General features: G+C 40.2%; 1 pseudogene; it reads right to left on the reverse strand.

The window, feature by feature from the left end:
- The window catches only part of LOC102076156 (transient receptor potential cation channel subfamily V member 1-like), a 34,963-nt pseudogene extending 18,185 nt beyond the window's left edge, over positions 1 to 16,778 (reverse strand).
- Between the last annotated feature and the right edge of the window lie 1,725 nt (positions 16,779 to 18,503).

Genomic DNA, 18,503 nt, shown 5'->3' on the forward strand with positions numbered 1-18,503 from the left:
CTCTCCCTGTTCGTCACACCTAGGTATTCACCACTCATCCAACGTGTGAAACCTGCTGTGAGGACAATTAAAGTGTGGCCAGAGGGGACAGACGCAGTGCTCCAGGACAGATTTAAAAACACAGACCGGAATATGTTCACCCACACAGACCTGGACCAGTACGCCTCATCTGTACTGGATTACATCTCCGAAACCACAGACAGTGTCACCACCCAGAAACGGATCACCATGTACCCCAACCAGAAGCCTTGGATGAACCGGGATGTTCGTCTCCTCCTGAAGGCCCGCAACACCGCCTTTAGGTCAGGAGATGCACACGCCTACAGTACAGCCAGGGCTAATCTAAAGAAGGGCATCAAAAAAGCCAAACACCATTACAAAAAGAAGGTAGAAGAACACTTCTCCAACTCCAACCCCCGACGCATGTGGCAAGGACTCCAGACCATTACAGACTACAGGACCACCAAACCCTCCCCCACATCCTCTGATGCCTCCTTCCTCAACGAGCTCAACAACTTTTATGCTCGTTTTGAGCGAGGGAACCCCACAACCACAACCATAACAGACATGACGCCAGACCACCAACCTCTGACTCTCTCCCCCACCGATGTAGGAGTGGTGCTGAGCAGGATCAATGTCCACAAGGCTGCAGGTCCTGATGGTATCCCCGGGCGTGTTCTCAGAGCGTGTTCTGGGGAGCTTGCAGGAGTGCTCACAGACATATTCAACCTGTCCTTGGCCCACGCTGTGGTACCGGCCTGCTTCAAATCCACCTCCATCGTCCCGATACCCAAAAACTCCAACCCATCTAGCCTCAATGACTACCGCCCAGTAGCCCTCACCCCCATCATCACTAAGTGCTTAGAGCAGCTGGTCTTAGCACACTTCAAATCCTGTCTCCCCCCCACCCTGGACCCCCACCAATTTGCATACCGCCAGAACAGGAGCACAGAGGATGCAGTCTCCATCGCACTGCACTCTGTCCTCTCACACCTGGACAACAACAACACCTACGCCAGAATGCTGTTTATAGACTTCAGTTCAGCATTCAACACAATCCACCCCTCACAACTCATCAGGAAACTGACAGACCTGGGCATCAGTTCCCTCATCTGCAAATGGTTACTGGACTTCCTGACCAACCGCCCCCAACATGTCCGACTGGATAACCGCTGCTCATCAACAATCACAATGAACACCGGTGTACCACAAGGCTGTGTGATGAGCCCTTTCCTCTACTCCCTCTTCACCCACGACTGCAGACCTGCTGATGGTTCCAACACCATCATTAAGTTTGCAGATGACACCACGGTGATTGGCCTCATCAGTGACAACGATGAGGCCGCCTACAGGGAGGAGGTGGATCGTCTGGCTGAGTGGTGCGACACAAACAACCTGCTGCTTAACACCGAGAAGACTAAGGAGCTCATCGTGGACTACAGGAGGAATGCTGACCCACATCCACCCATCCACATTAAGGGGATGGCTGTGGAGCGTGTGAGCAGCTTCAAGTTCCTGGGAGTCCACATCTCCGAGGATCTCATCTGGACGACCAACTGCTCCAAGCTGGTCAAGAAGGCTCACCAGCAGTGTTGGTCAAGTTACTTGAAAAAAGTAATCAGTTACTAATTACTGATTACTTCCCCCCAAAAGTAATCCCATTACTTTACTGATTACTTATTTTCAAAAGTAATTAATTACTTAGTTACTTAGTTACTTAGTTACTTTTTACAAACACGATTTACAACCTGAATAGGTGATAAAGCGATAGATCTTTCAGCCCAATTCTACTTGTTTTGCATAATCCATCATACAAAATGTAATCAAATGGAAAAGTCTCTTTTTAAAACTTGTTTTATTAGTTTTAATCTTTTAACTTTATGCATCAAGCAAAAATTTAATTATATGCAACATTCTCTGACTGGAAGAAATTTGTTTAACATTTAAACCTATTTTCTGCACATTCCAGCACATAAAATAAAATATGTTTTTGTGTTTACACTCACTCTTTCAAATAGATGCAAGTAAAACACAGCAGAAAATAAATAAAATCAAAGACTAGCGGTCCTGTTGCTCTATTTTCACCTGTAAAGCAGGACTGGGGTAGGCGGAGGTTTACCCTGGTGCAGGTGTGCTGCAGCGGTCAGTGGAAGAATCCACGAGTTTCTCTGTGAATTTCACATTACGTCGTAGTACACTCGGTGCTTGCTTGGAAGTTTAGGGGTTTTTTCGCTGTAAAAAGAAGTTTTCTTCCCATGCACAACGGACACTAATGTTTTTGTCACTTTTTATGGAATCAAACTCAAAATAAGGTCAGTACTTCCACGCTTTAAACGCTGCATGCTACACTCTGTCCCGCACTCGATATATTATGATCTGCAGACAGCTGTTGTCACGAACGTCGCACTCGCTTACGTCACTGTCATGAGACGTTCTCGCAAAAAATCACGGTTTTAGTAACGCAGTAACGCAGCGTTCCTACGTGAAAGTAACGGTAATCTAATTACCGTTTTTGCAATAGTAATCCCTTACATTACTCGTTACTTGAAAAAAGTAATCAGATTACGCGTTACTGCCCATCTCTGCTCACCAGCGCCTCTTCTTCTTGAGGACTCTGAGGAAGAACCACCTGTCCTCAGACATCCTGGTGAACTTCTATCGCTGCACCATCGAGAGCATCCTGACCAACTGTATAACAGTCTGGTACGGGAACTGCTCTGCCTCAGACCGGAAGGTGTTGCAGAGGGTCGTGAAAACTGCCCAGCGCATCGCCGGAGCACCACTTCCTGCCATAAAGGACATCTACAGGAAGCGGTGTCTGAAAAGGGCTGGGAAAATCATCAAAGACCCCAGTCACCCATCACATAGACTCTTCACCCTCCTGCCCTCTGGGAGGCGCTACAGGAGCCTCCGGACTAAGACCACCAGGTACCGGAACAGCTTCTTCCCCACAACTGTCAGACTCCTGAACTCTGCCTCCTGACATCTGACCCACGTTAAACTCATGGACTGAACATACACACACCCACAACCACTAGCACTTTACCACTACTGTATAGTTCTGTGTAGATAATCATTCTGTACATACGATAATTTTTAATCCCACAACTGTTTATAACTTACATAGTTCACATTCTGTATAACTGTATATCTCAGATTTCTGTATAGTTTTTATTTCATATTTATATCCTGTTCATAGCCTGTACATAGCTTGTACTCACTACAGCCTGTACATACTTATAGTTATAGAATATTCATAACATACTTCACACTGTGTACATTATAACATACCATAATAGACCCATTTCTGTAATATACTTACACATCTCTATTATTGCTAATATATATTGTAATATATCTATATCACGACTAAAGCACTTTCTGGATGGATGCAAACTGCATTTCGTTGCCCTGTACCTGTGACATGTGCAGTGACAATAAAGTTGAATTCTATTCTATTGAATTCTATTCTATTCTAAATCTCCAGTTTTCTCTGCTATGTCAAGGATGACTTCAATAGTGTCGTTTCTTCCATCCTTCAGATTCAGCAAAGCTTTCAGGAGTGCTGTTTTTCCATTTCCTTCATCTGAAAGAATTGAACAAATTACTTATTTCTTGACAATTTCTCATACAATCTTAAATTCATACTGCAATAACTTCTTAATTTACTTGGGAAAGTATCACCACGCAAGAACAAACCACTCCTCTTCTCCAGTCCTTTGTTTATTAATGGAGTCCACATTTTTTATTAACCAAACAATCCTGCTATTCCAGTACTAAACTGCATTTACTGTACCGGATATTTCTGAGGACACACTACAGACAAACATGTTCACTACAAAGCATAATAGCAGGATATAGTCATATCCTGCTATAAAGACTGTCCCCATTATTTACCTGTGAATTCTGGGCTTGTAAGTCACTTATTATGACGTTGCAGGTACTCGAGCAGGCCATGAAGTTCTGCTGTGTTTCCTTGGGAGACTGCTTTAAAGACTTTCTCACTTGTGAACGTGTCACTGGGAGTAGGTTCACCAATGGGCCTAAATAATAAATAAAGATAAAAACAAAATACATAAAATACATTATCAGAATCAAACTCTGTTTTATTTGTCAAGTGTACACATACAAGGGATTGGGCTGTGGTTTTTTCTTTACTCTCAATATATGTAACAGAATAGACAAAGACAATACCAACAATAGCAACATGAGACAGACAGTAAAAACACATGTGGCATATGTATATGTAGCTCCAGATTTTCAACAATGCATCAATTAAATAAATAATAAGCAATTAAATAAATAATAAATAAAGATTAGTTACATCCTCACTGGGTCGATGGTATCCATAGGTATAGGTGCGAGATTCTTTTTCTAAGGAGACATTTCAATTCCAGTTCTTCCCCTTCTGGTTCTTTATTTGGCTCCATATTTTCAGGTGTATCATTGTTTTCCATTTTAAGTGAGGTTGATGAAAAGATTTTGATCATCCATGAAAAGATACTGTTTGTTCCCACAAGCAAGTCTTCAACAACAATGAGCTAACGCTGCACGAGTGTAGAATTCTAAGTGTTATGAGTGCTTTGCAGGTGTTGCTGTTTGCTACCTTAGTCATGTTTCAGTCTCCACCCTCTCCCCAGAGAAGATGGAGCAGTTGGGTTGGGTGGTTTTTTCACAGTGGAAATTTTGACTTGCTGCGGCTTGCAAAGAAAGTCTAACACAGGGGTCGGCCGCATGCGGCTCTTTAGTCCTTATACTGCGGCTCCGCGTGGTTTGGGCAAATAAATTAGAAGTATTTAGCTGAAGTGTATTTTATTTATGTTAGTTCTTTTTAACTTGTAGTTCTAAATTGGAAGATTATTGTGATATTGAAATATAAAAATAAAATTATATTCTATTATTTTTTCATCGCTCAAAATAAGAGTCACACTCGCGGAAGCCGGTATACCCGCCTAAACGCCGTGCATTTATCGAGACTTTCAACCCCAGGTAGGCCAATTATGGATCTTCGGATCCACATTATGTCAGCAGCTGTTCTCCACCGTGAACTATGTTAAAGACAAACACCGCTCACGCCTGACAGATGACAGCTCACAGTCCTGCGTAAACTGACTTCGTATAGCCCCGATTTGCGGACTCTGTGCGCAGAGGCTCAGGAGCAGAAGTCCCACTGTAAACAAATCACGGCAGACCCGACGATGTTTCCATGAGCATGCTTTTGAGCATCTCTTTATTGAGCACTTTTCACACACGGTTGCTGTACGCATACAGCCGGCTGTAGCTTTTCAGCTCACAGCCCGACATCACCACCAACAGCACAACAGCACAGATAGCGCAGACGTAAAGGCAGCGAGGCGTGATTGCGGGTGTCTCAGGTGCGTCCGCCTCCCCTGCAGCGGCGCTGCAAACCACGCCCCCGCCGCACGCATTAATTCAATTCAATTCAATTCAATTCAATTTTATTTATATAGCGCCAAATCACAACAAAAGTTGCCTCAAGGCGCTTTATATTGTACAGTAGATAGCACAATAATAAATACAGAGAAAAACCCAACAATCATATGACCAGGTAAAATACATATTTAGGCAGAATTTTGCAAATATCTATTTTTCATTTTTCAGCAGCATAGAGCGTTTTTCCAATTATTTTTTAAGAGTCAGGTCAAGGCTCCAACAGCCCAAAGGCGATATAAGGGAGGCGGCTGACAACAGTTTTTGTTTGCTACATGGATCATTTTAGTTCAGGTTGGTGTCTTTCCTTTTGTTATATTTCTTTAAGAGTTCAAAATGTGTTGATTACATAAATATAATTTAATTTTCTCTGTAGCACTTCATGGATTTCATAAGCAGCACACCTTAGTTGTTCACACAAAGCATAAAGATAAAACACAATATATACAATGTTATCTTCATTTTTTTTTTTAACTTTTTATTTTGTGCTTTTCCAAATTAACAGTACACGCAGACGAAAGTCTGAAAAGGAACACAAAAACAAAAAAAACAAAGCAAAAAACAAAAAAACAAACAAACAAAAAAAGGACCAAAAAAGAAAACAAAAAACAAAAACAAAAACAAAACAAAACAAAAAAACAAAACAAAAAAAACAAAAACAAACAAACAAAAAAAACTAAAAGTTATAACATACACCTAATCTGTGGGGGAAAGAGAATAAAGAGTAAATATACGCATATATATAAAGATGGGGCCAGGAAAGCCCAAGTTCCGGTCCTCTCACCGGCAGGTCCGGTTCCATCCACAATCATAACCTATTTGAGTGCAAAGTGGGGAATAGAGGGGCCCCATTCTCTCGGGGCTCAGCCATCCGCCTTATGGGGCTGAATAAGTCTTGTAGGCTATCCATTTTGCCCACTGTTTTCGATGTTTGTCAGATTTCAGTCTCAGAGTGTAGGTCATTTTCTCCATTACATATATTTCCTCGATTACATCTGTCCATTCTTCCAATTTTAAAGGGTCACTTTTCAACCAGTTTTTTGTTATTACCTTTTTGCTTGACAACAACATAATTTTGAACAAGTATTGGTCCTCCTTTCTTACATTTTCCCATAATCCAAAATACATTACTCGTGCCTCACACGGCACTTCGTACCCCAGCACTCTCTTCATTGTTACTGCAATACTTTCCCAATATGGTTTGATATGTTTACACTTCCAAAACACATGGGAATGATTGGCGTCGCGGTCTCCACATAATCTCCAGCTATGTTGGGGTATTTTCAGCTGCTTACTTTTAATATGGGGAGTAATAAAGAACCTAATCACATTTTTCCAGCCATATTCTCTCCATCGTCTAGAGCTGGTAGAATTATGCTGTGAGAGACATACGGATCGCCAGTCATCCTCTGACAACTCAAGATGTAATTCAGATTCCCACTTTTGTTTGATATATAATGTTTCATTCCTATTCAAATTTTGCAGACCATTATATAATTTCGTTAAAATTCTTGGTGGAAGTTTTTTTATATGCGCCTGTTATTATTTCTATTATATGGCTTCCTTCTCTCAAGAGCTTCTTCCTAATTTCTGTATTGTAAAAATGTCTTAATTGAAAGTACCTAAATAAGTCTGATTTTTCCAGTCCAAATTGTTTCTGTAGATTCTCGAAGGATTTGAATGTTTTCCCGTCTATTAATGTGCTCATTGCTGTAATTCCTTTATTGACCCATCTTAAGAATGTACTATCCCATTGTCCACTTTGGAATTTTTGAGAGTATGCAGGCCAAATCAGTAGTTTACAGTCTTCTATAATTCTATATTTCTTCACTATAATCCACCAGAGTTTAATAGTGAATTCAGTAATGAGATTTACGTTCGTAGGCTGTATAGTTTCCTCTCCCAATCTTGCTTGTGGATCACATGATGAGCAATAATTTATCTCTATACACTTCCATTTTGAGGTGTAATCCGGTGAGCACCAGTAAACAATATATCTCAGTTGGGCTGCATAAAAATATTCCTTGAAATTTGGGAGGGCAAGTCCTCCTTTTTCTTTTCTTAATTGGAGTGTTTTAAATCTTATTCTTGGCTTTACCCCTTTCCAAATGAATCTACTAACTAATTTATCCCATCTAACAAATTGTGCATCTGGTATATAGACTGGCAATGAAGTGAATAGATACAGTAGTCGAGGAAGCACACTCATTTTTATTGCCTCTATTCTTGAACTAAGGTCCATGACAAGGGGAGCCCATTTAGTCAAATCTTTTTGAATTGTATTACTTATCTTTACATAATTTGCCTCGTATAGTGTACTTATTTCGCTAGTTAGATAGACACCTAAGTATTTAATCTTATTTGAGTCCCATTTTAATTTATATTCATTTTGAATTGAATCTTTGGGGAAATAATTCACACAAAGTACTTGGGTCTTTAAAATATTTAGTTTATACCCTGAATTTTTGCCAAAATATTTTAATGCTTTAATCAGTTGGGGAAAGGCCGTATCAGGATCCTGTAAATATATAATTATATCATCTGCAAAGAGACCTATTTGTTGTTCAATTTTAGAAACTAAAACCCCTTTTAAGTCTGCACTTTGCCGTATATACTGAGCCAAAGGCTCGATGTACAGAGCAAAAAGGGCTGGACTCAGGCAGCAACCCTGCCTGGTTCCTCTGAAGAGCTCAAAACTGTCTGTCAGGTCCCCATTTATTTTAACTCTAGCCAATGGCCTGTAGTACAAGGATTGTATACACTCAATGAAAAGGCTGTTGAAGCCCATTCTTTTCAAGACTGCAAAAAGAAACATCCAAGAAACTCTATCAAAGGCCTTTTCAGCATCTAAGCTCACTAAAACTGTTGGGATTTTCTTTTTATTAACTTCGTTAATTATATGCAATGTGCGTCGTATATTATCTTGTGTTTGTCGCCCCTTAATGAATCCTGTCTGGTCTTCATCCACCAGATCTGGGAGAAACAGCTCTAAGCGTCTTGTGATTATGGATGTAAATAATTTATAGTCCACATTTAAGATGGAGATTGGACGATAAGACTCACAGTATTCCTTGTTTTTATCTTCTTTTGGTATGACTGATATAATGGCTTCTTTCCAGGAGGGTGGAATTTTAGCATGTTTTAGTGTCCAGTTAAAAGAGTCAAAGGAGTTTGCAAAGAAAGTTAAAAGAATTTATCAAAATAGGAGCCAGGTCCTCTTTAAAGGTTTTATACCACTCATTGGGGTATCCATCACTCCCTGGACTTTTGTTAGGTTTCAATCTCCTTATTGCCTTATCCAGTTCTTCTTTAGTGATTGGTTTAGTTAAAAATTCATTTTGAGTTATCCCGATAGAAGGAAGGTCTAACTGATCCAAGTACTCTTCAATTTCTTGTCCGTTTTCCTGATCGGGTTGGTTATACAATGTTTTATAATATTTTTGAAAGGCATTTTTTATCTGTGTTGGTTCATATAGTAGTTCCTTAGTGTTTGGATCTCTAATCTTATTAACTGCATTACTTATTTGTATTGATTTTAACCGTTTAGCCAGTATTTTGGTTGCTTTGGAGCCAGACTCATAAAATGTTTGTTTTGTGAATCTCAGTTTCTTCTCTATTTCCTCCATAGACAGATCATTTAGTTGTTTTCTTACATCTTTAATTCTTTCAGCCAAGTCAGCAGTCAAGTCTGTATGCTGTTTTTTTTCTAAATCTCTTAATTGTTGTTCTAATTTGAATTGTGTGAGCTTTTTCATTTTTTTGATATGGGTAGTCCTTGATATCAGATACCCTCGAGTTACTACTTTAACAGTATCCCAAATTATTGTTGGATCCATCTGTTCATCCTTGTTGTCAGCAATACAGAGTTGTAATTCTTTTTTAATCTCTTGTACCACAGATTCATTGTTAAGAATACCAGTATTTAATTTCCACAATGATTTCTTATTCTGATTATTTAAGTGAATAGTCAAGTGTATGGCGTTGTGGTCTGACAGATCAGCTGTACCGATACTACATTCTATGACTCTATATTTATCGCTTCTGTTTATCAAAAAAAAGTCTATCCTTGAGTGTACCTTATGGGCCACTGAGTAATGTGTATAGTCTTTCTCCAGAGGGTGTAATTCTCTCCATACATCGCAAAGATCTACTTCTTTTATAAGTAAATTAAGAGCCTTAGATTTCTTATTTTTGCGTCTTTTTAAGCTTGTAGTATCTTTAGTATGATTTAATACACAGTTCCAGTCGCCCCCACATATCAGAGTCCCTTCACTAAAACTAATAATTTTTTCTGATAATTTTTGATAGAATTTTGGGTTGCCCTCTGGAGGGGCATACACATTTATCAGGGATACCACATTATTACTAATCCTTCCTTTAACAGCGACATATCTACCATCCTTATCACAGATTACCTCTAACATTTCAAAATCAACCGTATTAGAAATTAAAGTTATAACTCCTCTTCGTCTGCTATTCTTACATGAGCTGTAAAAGATATTTACATAGCCAAACTTTTTAAATTTTTCATGTTCTTCTTTCGACATATGAGTTTCTTGAATGAATATAATCTGCGCCTTGTGTCGTTTCAATTTAGATAACAATCTACTCCTTTTAACCGGATTCCCCAGACCGTTGATATTGATCGAGATAATGTTTATTTTACCTACACCACTCATGACTTGTGCAATATGCAGTAACCATCCCCTCAGAGTTGAAAAAACAAAAAACAATATTACTACACATAAAACAAAAAGTGATCAAGAACTTGTGACTCCCAATCAGTTGGAGAGGGCAATCTCCCCCCGTGACCCCGTTGGTAGGTCTAGGGTACAAACCTCCATAAAGGGAGGGCCCTATAGAAAGTTTGAAAACTGAAAATATTGTTCCCATCTTATAGTCCAACGTATTTACCTCCATCCGGTGCTGCTCCTCCCGTGGTTTGAATTAATGAGGCAGCTCTATGGTATTCTAATCAGTTACAGGGGAAAGATGTCCCCTGAACTACTCAACATTTCTCTGATATTCCTTCAGCTTTTTTTTAGCTCTCTGCCCCGGGGAAGTAGTTTGCTCTCGACTGGAAATTGGGACCCGTTTCCACTCTCGACACCTTCTAATTAACGCGTCTTCTTCCTCAGATTCCGCCGGGATCTGTACATCGTATCCTCGCCTCTGCAACTCCAAAGCCGCATCTCGTGCACTGCTGTAGTATCTGGCTCCGTCCCGCCAATGAATCCGCATGCTCGTGAAGGGGGTTTGGAAGCACACACCCGCATCCTTTAGTATCCGTTTAACTTCTCTGTATTGTTTGCGCTTTTGGACAATGTCTGGTGCATAGTCATGATCAAAATAAATCATCTTGCCTTTCACCTGAATTTGCTTCTTCTTCCAAACTTCTCGAAGTATAAGTTCTTTCGTTGTAAATTCCTGGAAATTAATAAGAATCGGGCGTGGGAGTTCTCCAGGGCGCGCTTTCCGTGTGGGAATACGATGGGCCCGCTGGATCTTGAGTTCCAGCCCGTCTGGGATAAGTATTTCGTGCTGTAGTAACTCCGAGACAAAGTCTTGGACGGATCTCCCCTCGGCGCCTTCCTCCACTCCAAACATGCGTATGTTATTTCTGCGGGATCTGGACTCTAAATCCGCCAGCTTGTTCTGAATTAACTTCTGTGCTGTCAAGCTTTGGATGAGCGCTTCAGTTAACTCCAATGTCATGTCTTCTATATTTCCCACTCGATCCTCAGCTTCCCCCATTCTCTCCGACAGAGTTTTTATGTCTTCTTTAATTTTGTCAAGTTTTCCGCCCAGCTCCTGCTGTAGCGTGTTAATATCTTGTCTCAGCCTTTCGTTATCTTGTTTCATTTCTGTTTTCATTAATTCGATAGCTTTTAGTAGCTCGCCAGCTGAGTCACTAATTATACTGTCAGGGCTCGTGCAAGCTTGTCCTGTTGCATTGTTAGTATTTGTTTTTGCGGAGGAAGTGGCTTTGTCCTGTCCCCTTGGCATTTTGGCTTCCTTCTGCCTTATTCCTCACCTACTACTTTTGTCTTGCTCAATGAAGTTGTCTGTTGACGAGTTTTCGGTGTTATCTATCCTGATTGTAGGGAGCAGCCACCATACACGTCCTCTCACTACGCCATGACACCCGGAAGTCCCGTTATCTTCATTTTAGATGTCAAAAAGTATTTGCGGCTCCCAGTGTTTTCTTTTGCGTGGAAACCGGGTCCAAATGGCTCTTTGGGTGTAAAAGGTTGCAGACCCCCGGTCTAACAGCACAGGTTTTCAGTTTGATAACTGGCTTTACAAAATCCAGTACCAGTCATAGGTAATATATATCAAAATAGTAGCTTACATTGTTATTCATCAGGCTCTCATCAAGTTCAAGGTTCAAGGTTCTTTATTCGTCACATGCATAGTTATACAGGTATAACACAGTGAAATGTAACGTGACACGCTCCTCGACTTGTGCAAAAAAAAGGGGGAGGGAACATTATATATAATATATACATTAGGTGAATGTGCAGTAGTAGCATGTATGCAGCAAGCAGGTGAATTCTGTACATAAAGTGAATTAAATAAGAATAGACAATCTGACTATTTTACAGAATAGACAATATGGACATATTTAAAATTAAAGGAATTTGAAATGTACATTGTGCCGGTGGGTTTAGAGTGTCTGGAAGAGAGTCCTGTCTCAGTCACTTATGGATGATGTGAGAGGGCGGGTGTGTGTGTGGGGGGGGATTTGGTTTAGGGCCCGGATGGCTTGGGGATAGAAGCTCCTCTTGAGTCTCTCTGTCCTTGCCCGGATGATGCAGAACCTTCTACCGGATTGCAGAAGTTGGAACAGTTTGTTGCCAGGATGTGACGGGTCCTTCAGTATCTGCGCTGCTCTACTCCGGCATCTCCTGGTGTAGATGTCCTGAAGCGGGGGGAGAGCAATCCTGCAGCAGCGTTCTGCTGTACGGATCACTGTCTGAAGAGCTTTTTGGTCCTTAACACAGCTGTTCCCAAACCAGGATGTGATGTTCTGTGTGAGGATGCTCTCCACAGTGCCTGTATAGAAAATCTTGAGGATCTCTGGAGAGACCCTGAACTTCCTCAGTTGTCGTAGGTGGTACAGGCGCTGCCTAGCCTTTTTGGTCTGGACCTAAATGGGCAGACCATGTCAGGTCTGAGGAGATGTGGACACCGAGATACTTGAAGGACTGCACACTTTCCACTGGAGCTCCACTGATGATAATGGGCTTGTAGTCTCTGTGCTGACTCCTTCTGAAGTCCAACACCAGCTCCTTGGTCTTGCCAACGTTCAGCTGGAGATGGTTGTCCTGGCACCATGTTGACAGATTCTTCACTTCATCCATGTAGGCCGCCTCATCGTTGTTGGAGATGGCACCCAACACCACTGTGTCGTCAGCAAACTTCACAATGGTATTGGAGCTGTGGGTGGCCACACAGTCTGAAGTGTAGAGGAAGTAGAGTAGTGGCGAGAGGACACATACCTGTGGTGCTCCTGTGTTGATGGTGATGCTGTTAGAGATGATATATTGTAGAAGATGAAGATGTATTGTTCTGATATATTGAAAGCATTTGGTGTGAAATTTCACTCCTTTTCTGCACAAAATCCTGCCATTGCCTATTGCCTTCCAAAGTTGAGAGGAACAAATCAAAAATCTCTATAGGTCATTTTTTGTTTGTTTTTTATGTAATTGTTCAGATTATTTTGTGGCAGCTTCTTTGAAAGTCAGTTGTAAGTTTACAAAACTGTGAAAATGGAAACTTGGAAACCCTCAAACAAACACTCAGATTATTCTGCTAAGTAGGTGTCCTTGTAGGTTAGAAGGCATTTAGTTATTAACAGAAACTGCAAACTATATGTGTTTTTCATTATTATTTCCTTACAAATGTTTAAATCTTTTTAGCCTATTTCTCCATTTTTTCCTCAATGAACCACATAGATCTATTAAATTGTGTCAGTAATTCTATTGTTCAGTATTACCTATTGTCTTTTACATTTTTAGGATTGGAGAGCCTACATCAGTGTCTAGAAAAACTAGACACATGTATATGATTTTAGTGTGAACATAGTTTGAAAGACACAGCAACAAGATTTACTTTTATTAATAACAGTAATTATTAGTAATACCAGGAGTAAATGCATGAACGATTTTATGGGAGTTAGTGTCAACAAAAAGCAAAGCACAGCTGCATGTGTACACCACTTTTATGTGGTAACTGCTTTTTGTTGACATGACTTAAACATGCACCAAGAATACCACCAAAACCAATACAAATAGCTTCACTATGATCTATTGTGAAATTAAATCAATTTCCACCTCTCCTTTATTGGACAGTAACATTTTGGGGCAGATTTAAACAGCCTTTAATGTAGGCCAATAATAATCTGTTTCCTCAGTCAAGGTGTAAAACAGTACTAGACTTAGCCTATTCCTGTCATGGTCCTGAGCCTGTTGACTCAGTGTTTTGTGTTTCTTTATGCTTTTGTTATTCTGATTAGGTATTTAATTATTATTTCGCCATTTTGTTAGGTTTCTGTTCTGTGCCCGTCCTGATCCTCCTTCCATGTTCCCCCCGTCTGTCCATGATGTCAATGTGCCTGATTATGAGTCTGCGTCTGTGTCTCTGTCTGTCTATGGTGTCACACCGTCTGTTTGCGAATCTGTCCGTTCAGTTCAGTGTCTTGTCTGGTTCTGTGTCTGTGAGTTTCCTGTTTTATTATGAAGGTCTCTGCAGAGGTGTGGACTCGAGTCACATGACTTGGACTCGAGTCAGACTCGAGTCATTAATTTTATGACTTTAGACTTGACTTGAAAAAAGGTTGTAAGACTTGTGACTTGACTTGGACTTTTACACCAGTGACTTGGGACTTGAATTGGACTTGAACCTGTTTACTTGAAAAGACTTGATATTTTACCCAAATCTAAAATTTAACATACATATTATATAAAAAGTGCGGACCATTAATTCACTTTATTCATTCATTCATTCTTACCACACTCCGTATGTATGTGAGCGTGTGCTGTAGCACAGCCAATCAAATTAACCAGATTTGAAAAAAACAAGAACAAAAACGCTCGAGCCAAAAATGCTCCCAAGAGTAATTTCTTTCGGGTACATAAACTACGAAGTAGTCAACAAAAAACGAAATGCAATATGCAAAACATGCAAGAAGAGAATCACAGACGGAGATGGAACAACTTCCAACTTTGTCCGACATTTGAAGTTGCATAAAGAACGGTAGGTGGTGCTTTTTTTTCTTTTTTTTTTTTTTTTGCTACGATGAGACAGCTGACTTAGCTAACTTCATCTTATTAGCAAATGTTCTTCGGGCTACGTTGATGATACTGTTTGGCTTTAACAGGTATGATATGTTTGTCATGCTATTTTAAATCCGGTCCTGCAAGCGCATCCAAGAATAACATGCAACTTGTTAGCTCAGAATTGTCGGTGAATGGTGAGCAGGGTCCGTTTCAGAAAGTGGGTTCTGTAGCTGTACTCAGTCTCTCTCCGTCTCCTCCCCATCATTAACCCCGTAGATTTAACCCAGTTTAGACTGACAAATATTTATTTTACCATCACATCACAATTCAAAATCACTGTGTTTAATTTGCAATTAGTGTATGGTCATGTTTAACTTTTGCATGTCTGAGCCAGGGAAAAAAATTTTTTTTGGTTAGAAAATCTGGCCCACCTTAGTGTGTAATTGAGTAGTCCTGCTATACATGGCCTTTTTCTTCTGTCATTTATGTCAATACATCAAATAAAATACTTTGATCTTATATTATTAGCTGTTGTTTATTTGCAAAGGTTATTCTCAACAGGGATGCTAGACAAAAACGGCGTTTTCTACAGACAGCCTAGCATACGCTCTCCACTTGCGAGTGAAAAAAGAAAAAACACCCCTTTCCTATTGGTGTTAGAGTTTACCATGTCAGCCAATCAAAAAAATGATAAGGCAACATGTGACATTTGGTTGTTTAGGGAGAAGGGGAAGTTTTTAGGAGTGACACCCGCGACGGAAAGCGGGCGAGCGAAAGAAAGAGAGAGCGAGAGAGAGTTTTCATATGTGAGACATTAGTGACGTTTAGCGTGTTTGGAGGCTGTAGTTAGTTTGTTGTGTAGTTATTGTTTTGTATTGTGTGTCGGTTAGACTGCTGAATTTCATATTTGATCTAAAAAAGCTGTCAAAGGCAGATTCCAGTGTAAACGCTGTCTCCACATAGAAAACTGGACTGTTGCACCTCCAGTTGTCAGACCTGCAGGGTTTAGGCCTGTGGTGTTCTCCTCTGTCTTATACTGAACACAAACTACATTTTTTGGACTGGCACAAATAATTTGTGTGCCTTCTTATTTGATGCAGCACACCTGATTGTTCTGTAAATAGATTTAAATGGTTATATAAAAAACGCCTGAGGCCTTGGCTGCATTTTTAGGTAAATAGTACCATATAACTTTGTTGTTTGCAAAACTTGTGCATAATTTTTAGAAATGTACAATTTCTATTTGCATTTCAAGTTATGAAAATGATTCGTTAAACATGTAAAAAAATATAACTTTTTTCTACTCGGATTCTGAATTTTTTGTCTGAATTTAGATCAACTGTGCTAATATAGTATACCAAAATGAAAAAAATAACTCAAATTTCAGATATTTGAGGTTGTGCTGTAAATAATGATACCAAACAAGGCAAGAAAAACATATTTTAAAGGTGAAATATAGAAGTAAAATCAAAAGTAGTCAAGAACGGCCAATTATACCCGGGACCCCAGAGGGTTAAAAAAAAAAAGACTTGAAAGGACTTGAAATTCAAAGTTTCGGACTTGGGACTTGACTTGAAAGTTCTCTGTCTTGACTTGCGACTTGACTCTGACTTGCTTGACTTTACTTGAGACTTGACTTGTGACTTGAGGATAAAGACTTGGGACTTACTTGAGACTTGCAAAACAATGACTTGGTCCCACCTCTGGGTCTCTGTCTCGTGAGTGTGTTCAGTTTTCGTTCCCCTGTTCCGTCAGCTTTGATTTCTCCCAGGTGTGTTCCCCTCCTGTTGCTCATCCCTTGATTACTGTTATGTGTATTTAAACCCTGTGTGTTCTCCTGCCTGTTGCTGGTTCATCTGTGTTTCATGGTGTCCTGTTCCTCGTCTGCATCTCTCTGCCTCTCATCCCTTTTGGTATCATCCCAGGTTTGTTGTTTAGGTTTCCCAGTTTAGGTTTCTTTAGTTTATTGTTCTCCCTCATTGCCTGTTTTGCCACTTCCCCTCTTTTGTAAATAAACTTCACTAGCATTTCATCCACTGCTTGCATTTTGGGTCCTTTCTCCCTCCAACACCACTGACAATTCCTGCCTAAAGTAAGCTTGTTTCCTAAAGGAAAATTAGAGCTAATACATGCATAAATTCAGGTTTAAATAAAACTTCCCAGCAGGCAGTTTCACTTCAAATTAATGTTGTTTGCTGATGAAGACACATGGATTACTTAGAGTATTTCATTGATGATCAGCGAATATCACTTGCCAGACAAATTCTTGTTGACAGAAGTGACCCACTGCAATTTTTCAGGCCTGGAGTTGGCCACCCCTGCTCTAGAAGAAAAGTGGAGGAAACGAGGGATCTTTCTTCCTCTCGCTCTTCTTGCAAGTGTACCTCAGTAATCCAGATGCTTTGAAAAATTGACTACTGTTCCTATTTCCTGATGCAATTTTCTTTATTTTTGCAACAGGACATAAAAAGTTTCATGTACATGGTGGATTTCAAAATCATGAGCCAGATTACAAAACTCAACAGGCAAAGGTTAAAATATCAATACTACAGTCTAAATATTAGGAGAGCAAATCAGTATGCTTTCAGATGTGTGTGTGTGGGGGGGAACTAATCTGGAGTGGGGAGATGCCTGTGTGGAAATAAACATACAGATAACTAATTGCTTTTCTCTAGCACAGGAAGATACTTATTTCAGATGTAGTTTTGAGCACCTTTTAAAGGACTGGGTAGAGTTGAAAAATCCAACCTTGTAGATTGGTGGAAAGACACAAAACTAGGAATAAAACGGTATATAATAAAATGTTGCAAAATATACAGCAACGAAAGTCCAAAAATTACAAATAGAATGTTAAATTCCACACAGAAAGAAGTTGAGAATATATATTCTATTGATATTTCTAATGAGAGGGATTATTTAGTAATTTCACATAAGACAGCGTGACATTCTTGAGAAAAGTGCTAAAGCTTTTATGTTTAAGGTGCAGAAGCAGGAATACATGAAAAATGAAAGGTGTTCTGCTTATTTCTACCGAAAACCTAAAACACATTGTAAATTATTAAATAAAGGAAATCAAGAGGAATGATGGGATCATGGCTAAAACATGTAAGAAATACTGGAGATGGGCCGAACGATGGTTCAGAGTACTCAGCCTTATTAGAGTCTTCAACTAACACCTCTTTTGAGGGAGACTGGGGATTTTGAGTCCGAGCTGCTGCCACAAGGTGGTTGGTGCCTGTCGTGGTGATAACCCCTGAACTAAATGGTGGACACCAGAGGTAAAGGGAGCCACCAGGCTGAAGAAGGGGTCCTATCGGGCTTGGTTAGCCTGTCGGACTTCAGAGGCAGCTGATAGGTACTGACAAGCCAAGCGGAACGTGCCTTGTGCAGTAGCTGAAGCAAAAACTTGTGTGTGGGAGGAGTTCGGAGAGGACATGGAAAAAGACTTTTGGACTGCCTCGAAGAGATTCTGGCAAACCTTCAGGCGACTCAGGAAGGGAACTGTGTATAGTGCAGGTGGAGCGCTGCTGATTTCGACTGAGAACATTGTCAGGCGGTGGAAGGACTACTATTCTATTGAGAGCTCCAGTAGATTTTCTTTGTGTAAAGGCTGTGATCAGCTGGCCATGCTGCTCTTTGTAGACGTACACAACTGAATTCAACCAGGTGTCAGCAGATGTTTTATGAGTTGTCCTGGCTGATTTCCATCCTCTACTACCGTCAGTGTTTATTATGTTTTTTTCCTAGATGGTATAAAGTTGGTATGAAGGT

This window comes from Oreochromis niloticus, linkage group LG14 (genome assembly GCF_001858045.2).
Source record: "Oreochromis niloticus isolate F11D_XX linkage group LG14, O_niloticus_UMD_NMBU, whole genome shotgun sequence".
NCBI lineage: Eukaryota > Metazoa > Chordata > Actinopteri > Cichliformes > Cichlidae > Oreochromis > Oreochromis niloticus.